Raw genomic sequence first — 6,540 nt, forward strand, 5'->3', positions numbered from 1 at the left:
TACATCACCAAGCACATAGGGAACTCCACTCTGGGAACAGGAGTTAGTCCGCAGGAATGAAAAAAAGATGACAAAAACAATAACTATAAATCAATAAACAACAAATGCAAAAAAGGAAAAGAAACAAAATAAAGACAAAGTAAAATAATAATACACAAAAAAAGCCCAAACAAATAAAAACTACAAGTTAGTGTAAATGTACAATTAAACAAACACCCAGAACAGCACACAATAGTAAATCTAACAAACCACAGCGACAACAGACACATCAAACAATATATGCTAATTACAAACATACATGTACATGCACTAAAAAGAAAGGGTTATGTGAAAGGACATGAGATCAAGGCAAGGCTAAAGGTTGGGTTTAGTTAAGCCCCTTGATAATCTCAAAAGCTTTAGACCAGTTTATCACAGTATCAACTCTGGCAGTGGATCCTTTATGTAAACAAACATCTGAAAAAAGGTTTAGCCAGGTTCAGGACTATAATGGGCTCCTAACCCTTATTAATGGTTTCATTAGCAGCAGTTGAGGCAGCTAATACTATCTTTTTTTCCTGAAACTATAACAATATATTCATATTGTACCCAATAAGACAAAGAGTAGAGCAGCTGGGAAGGGCTTCATCAATGATAGTTCCAACTATTTTATTGATTTGTTCCCAAATGGGTTTGATAGAACAATACCAGAACAAGTAGACTCCAAGTTTTAATCTAAAGCTGTGCTCCGGTGTAAAGTAAAATTTGTGTGCAAATTTATTATCTGATGAGCGAAATTTTTAGATGAGGAAAAAATGGTCTGCCAGACAGTCAAGCTTTTTGTTACTGGGAATGGTTTTGTGTCACGAGAGGAAATTTTGTAATAAATGGAAGCTACTGGTTTAGTCCTCATGCTAATTACTGTGTGTTGGGGTAGGAGTACAAGCCAAAGTAGGTTCTCCATACGTTTTAAGTGCTGAGTGGAGCTTAAGATAAGAAATTAAAGACTATACATGTTGATATATACATGTATGGAGTCCCACAGGGGTCAGTATTAGGCCCAAAATTGTTCATAAATGACAAATGTCCGGCATTAAAGATACTTAAATTTGTTTTTGTTCTGGGGAGAGTTTACAGAATGAAAAATATTAGTATTGGCAGCATACAGTAAATAAATGCAGGTTAGTTATTGTGATCTATTGAGGCTTCAGTTAGGTGCCAGGTAGTTAGGAGGGCCACGGTGAGGCATAAAAGGGTGTCAACTGGAAGTTTGCGTGCTGAGTTGCAGAATGGCGTATCGCAGCAGTGTTTGGTCAGGACAAGGACAGTTTTGTTAGGGAAAAGCTCCACCGTGGTCTCCACATCACACTGGTCTGCTTTCACACAACCCAACATCTTGATATCCAGAACGTCAGCTGGGGAGAGAAGTTGATGGTATTGAGTATGACATTAAAGTTAAATATTTATCAGTAAACACATTCACATTGACACATTGACAAACAAAAACTGTCTCATCCAACAAACCTGCCTTCCCTCGACCCGTGTAGCAGCGTTCCCCCAGACCGCACTGGGTTTTGGTGGTGTAGCAGGCGTCCCAGAAGCCCAGGTCACAACGGAAGCAGTCCAGCAAATCCTCCTCTTCCTCAGATGCTACCGCCTCCATGAGCTGCTCCAGCTGCTCATCTTCATCACCTGAGCCCAAAGAGCATGACGTAGACCACACACGGTTTAATACAGTAAAGCTCTACTGGCATAATTTGGTGCGAAAGAAGACTTGAACAAACAATTAAATAATGGAGAATGACTGTTAAAGTAACATTGAAAATGAAATGTAAATAATGTCCTGTATATTGACTAAAACTGATAAATGACAAGCATGAAGCTGACTTGAATGAATCATGAGCATTCAGCTATAAACAACCTACATTATTGGATGAGATGCTTTAAATTATTCTGGATTTTGAGACATTTATGTAATCGCTTGTTGGACACATTTACTATTCAGAGGAGCAGGATGTGTGAAATGTCTAAGCATTGCTGAAAGCCAAACTGATGACGAGCCACATTCTGCAGAGCATTTGAGTATCTCAGAAATATTTTGTTTATTCTCCAGCAGTCTGGAATTTGTTTCTTTGAGTGGATGACTCGAGTTATTCGGGGAGCACTCCAAGTCTTAGGGCAGCATTGTGTTTTTGTTAACCAGAGAGATACTGCAGTTAATAGTAAGAGTTGGCAGCAGTATATAGGGCAGGAGTGGGACACAAAGTCTTAATTATTCCTACTACACAAATGTACAAAGTAGTTCTGAGTTTCTGGGTTTCTGCATAAAACCCAGAAACTGTGTTAGCTTCCTAAAGTTGGTGATTTATTGGCTGAAAATCCACATTTCAGTTCAAGTTAATAACTGACTATTCACATTTAAATAACTATAAAGACAACACATTTGGATACAGCATGTTAGGATTGAGGTACTTTTGGACTTCTATGTTTCTTTGTCTAGAGTTCATTCTGAGGTCTGGTTGGCTGGCTTCAGCACTGCTGGAGGCTGCTGCTGGAGGAGGACTAATCTCTCTCATGGGCCCATAAGATGAATTTAAGTGCAACTAACAATGCTTATCCCCTCTCATCTTGTTAGCTAGTGCTAGCTCAGGTGAACCAGCAGACAAAGAATAGTGTGAGGTGGGGTTAATTGTGAGGGGAGGGCAGATTTATTCATTATTTTAACCCTGAAGGCTTAATACGCACTCAGTTTCCAGTTTATTAGACTCTTTACACTCAGCTAAAACTAATGTCGTCTGGTGCAACAGCTCTACAATAAATGTCTTCATGAATATTATGTATTTATCATTTAGAACCTGCAAAATGATCACAAAGTTGAATCAAAAGCACTATAAAACATTTCTAACAAAAAATAAACTTTATAACTGTCATCAAGGTAGAATTTACTGTAATATCAGTCAATTGATTGATTCATTAGAGAGAAATATAAATGAATTATTTCATCAGCAATTATTTTGATTTGAATTTTCATTGTTTAAGTCGTTTTTCCTTCAAAATGCCAGAAATGTGAGATATCCTGCTCATTAAAGGAGAATTTGCTGCTTTAGATTGTCTTACATTATAGGAAATTTGATTTGGAGTGTTGGTCGGACAAAACAAGACATTTGAAGATGTCAAGTTGTACTCCAGGAAACTGGGACGGACATTTTCAGTATATTCAAATGTTTTTTTGACCAAACAAATGTGCTTATTAATCAAGAAAACAATTGAAGATATTTAGATTGTATTAGTTTTATTTAATTGTACCTAATACACTGGCCACTGCGTGTATGACTATATAGACAGAGCTTACCTCTCAGTCAAATCCTTTTTTATATATAAAACTATATCAGCGTAACAGAACATGAACTATTAATTAATTGACTGTTGTAAAACTGGCAAGAATATGTTGCTTATGAATAAATACCAACCAGAAATGAATCAAATTGGGACTGTCACGCCCAGTTTTTGGACTTTAAGGTCTTAAATGTGTACATTTTTGCAGTAGTAATGATGTTTTAGACCAGAACAGTGTTAGATCCAAACCTGCATTAAAGGACGAAAGATGAAACCATGTCGTCTTACCTTGAACAGGTATAAGCATCATGATGACAAAAACACCGAATATTAGTCCTTTCATTTTGATTGGGATACTTTTTCCACTGACGGCACCATGCGGACTGCTCAGGAGCCTGGAAGCTGGACTGAAATTGGATTAGTTAGTAATGCACCTGCTATTTGTTCTGCACCAATCACAGCTGCTGAACGGCTGCAGACGCTCATACAACTGAAATTTGGGGAATAAATGCAAACTAGAGCTTTACTTTAAAAACTGTGAGAGAAGAGGATGCAGAGTTTGGGAACCAGAGGGATTTATGTTATTTGGTTCATTTTAACAGTTTGAATGTAACACGTGAAATCAAGCTGGTAACACATCATACTTTCCATCCAGCTAATGCTTCCCACTCATCACAAAGACCTGAATCCCTTTTCTTGCTGTAACAGGTGAAGTTAGACGTGCATCTTCAGGCTGGTTGATCCTCAGAGAATATTTTACACTGAAAGATGTTGACCACAGCTCCTCTCTCTCTCTTAAGGAACAAAGGAATTGCATGTGTCCTGAGTCAGCGTAGGGTTAAGCAGCTTACAGCCTCCTGTCCATCAGCTCAGATATGTATCAATGGACATGCACACACACACACACACACACACACACACACACACACACACACAAAAACTGCTCTCTCAGACTCAGTCATATTCTCAATGCAGCATTAGACGTGAATTACATAACGTCATCTTAGACACGCAGAGAGATGTACTGAGCCCCTGCAGAGGTCTGTGCATGTGTGTAAAGATGAAGAGGTTGAAATTCCCTCTGATCATCAGGATTACTGCCTGCTAAATTAAACTGTTTATACAACATGTCAGCTATCTGAAGAAACAAAACCAAAATGATTTCTGCTGCTGCTGAAGCAATTACTCTATAAATCCTTACTTCCACTGACAGAAAACGAATCTGCAACTATTTTGATGACCTATTAATCGCTTGTCTTGTATCGATAGTAAAACTTAATGTTTTTTAGCTTTGGACTGTTGGACAGAACAGAACAAACAAGATGGTGACGGGCATTTTTCACTATTTTCTGACTTTTTATAGGGGAAGGGTCAATCCATTACTTGACAATAGAATGGACAGTATTTTCATGGCGGTAATTTTCTGACTCTGAAAAATTTGGTGACCAGGACAGAGCGTATGGGGCAAAGATGGGAGGCTCATTCAAATGAAAAAGTGTAAAGACATTTGGTTCAAGATGTTGCCTTGATAATAGACACCAGAATCATGTCTACTTGTGAGGCAACATCATGATTTTATCAACGATTGCTGCAGATGAGATGCAACAACAGATTAATACTTCAAATATGAATCATTTATTTAAATTAAACATTCTTCAATCAAAATCAACACAGAAAATAACATTCAATTTGATTCAAGCAGGAAAGTCACTAAGTCATTCTGCATTGACCTATAAATGAGTGTGGGTGATTCTTACAGTATCTGTTGTCTACAGCTGTTTATACTTTAAGAAAAGCTTTTTCTTCACGTCATTAAATCCCTGAAGCATCTGAAGGCAGCTGGACTGTTTATACATTTTTAGCCTCTGAGTGCCGCACCAGAGCGTAGTGCTGTTACGCACAACCGTTCACTGTTTACATTCATTACATCGTCTGAAAACACCAGACTGCTACAACATAACAACACACACCTCTACACACATCAGACCGGTCAGTTAGAAAATGATATTCTGCTTTTTATGAAGGAGACATCAGAATAGCAACTCATCAGCCTCTTTTCCAACTTTCTTTTTGGCTGAAGTATCCTCTCATGTTTTATCTTTGAAACACATTACAGTGCAAACAACTCATGAAGCATGAAATACTTAACTGAGACCATACAGGAGGTGAGATACATTACATTATTACTGAAATAGCTTTGATCCAATATAATCACATAAACAGCTTCACCAAATCCATTTTTTTATTGATTTTCTATCATTATCATAGAAACTGATGAACAAAACTAGTCCATCTGTCTTTGGCTGCAGATGTGTGATGGTGTGTTCATGTGATGCTCTGAACCATCCAGACATTTCCTGAAGTTAAACTTTCCGGTCGTTATTATGTTTGGCTCATTTAATAATCACCATATTACTAATCACCAATAATCACTGATCTGTGTTCACCTTCACTCAGCCCTTTTGCACATTGCGCTGTTTCACATACATGAACCAAAATAGCCGGTGCGCATGGAGACGCCCCCACACTGTCCGTGCGCCTACCTACCACCTTGCGTGGTTGAAAAAGGACCCTAAATGTGAATGCATCAAAGCGTCTCACGCTGTGAAGGACTGTGTGAGAGTGACGAGAGAGAAAACTGCATTTCTGGGTGATAAGTGCGAAGGAAGCTGGCAGCATAGTTACAAAATTCAGTCAAGAACAGACACATCTCCCCAAACTCATCCCTGCTACTGAAATATACATCTGGCATCCTAGAACAGCATAGCTACCTCCACAAACTCATCCTCCCAGTGTGTGGATGGGGACTGTTTTTTAGTGAGTGTGTGTGGCTGCAAATTACTCACTTCAGTCTCAGTCGTCATCTGGATGACAGGATCCCAGCATGGGCCCAAACAACAAGGAAATACTCAGCAGCCCTAAAGCACCTATAAAAACCTTCAAACTGATCCCCTGTGTAATTAGAGGCTGGAGGAGAACACATTGGCGATAATTAAAATCCTACCCCATACCTCTCTAGCTTTTCAAACATGCTTGCTTTTGCTTAATTGTGCCTGATGTTACTCTGCATTGTTTTGCTCTATTTTCTTCCCTTTTTACTGCAGAAGCCAAGGAATGAGATATCCAACTGCTGGAGTATCTGAATAAAGCGTAGGACTCAGATGATGAAGAGATGAAAGGTTGGGATGGTGGGAGAGTGAAGCTTCAGTTACACGACTCGCAGGA

Source organism: Scomber japonicus, chromosome 10, assembly GCF_027409825.1.
Source record: "Scomber japonicus isolate fScoJap1 chromosome 10, fScoJap1.pri, whole genome shotgun sequence".
NCBI lineage: Eukaryota > Metazoa > Chordata > Actinopteri > Scombriformes > Scombridae > Scomber > Scomber japonicus.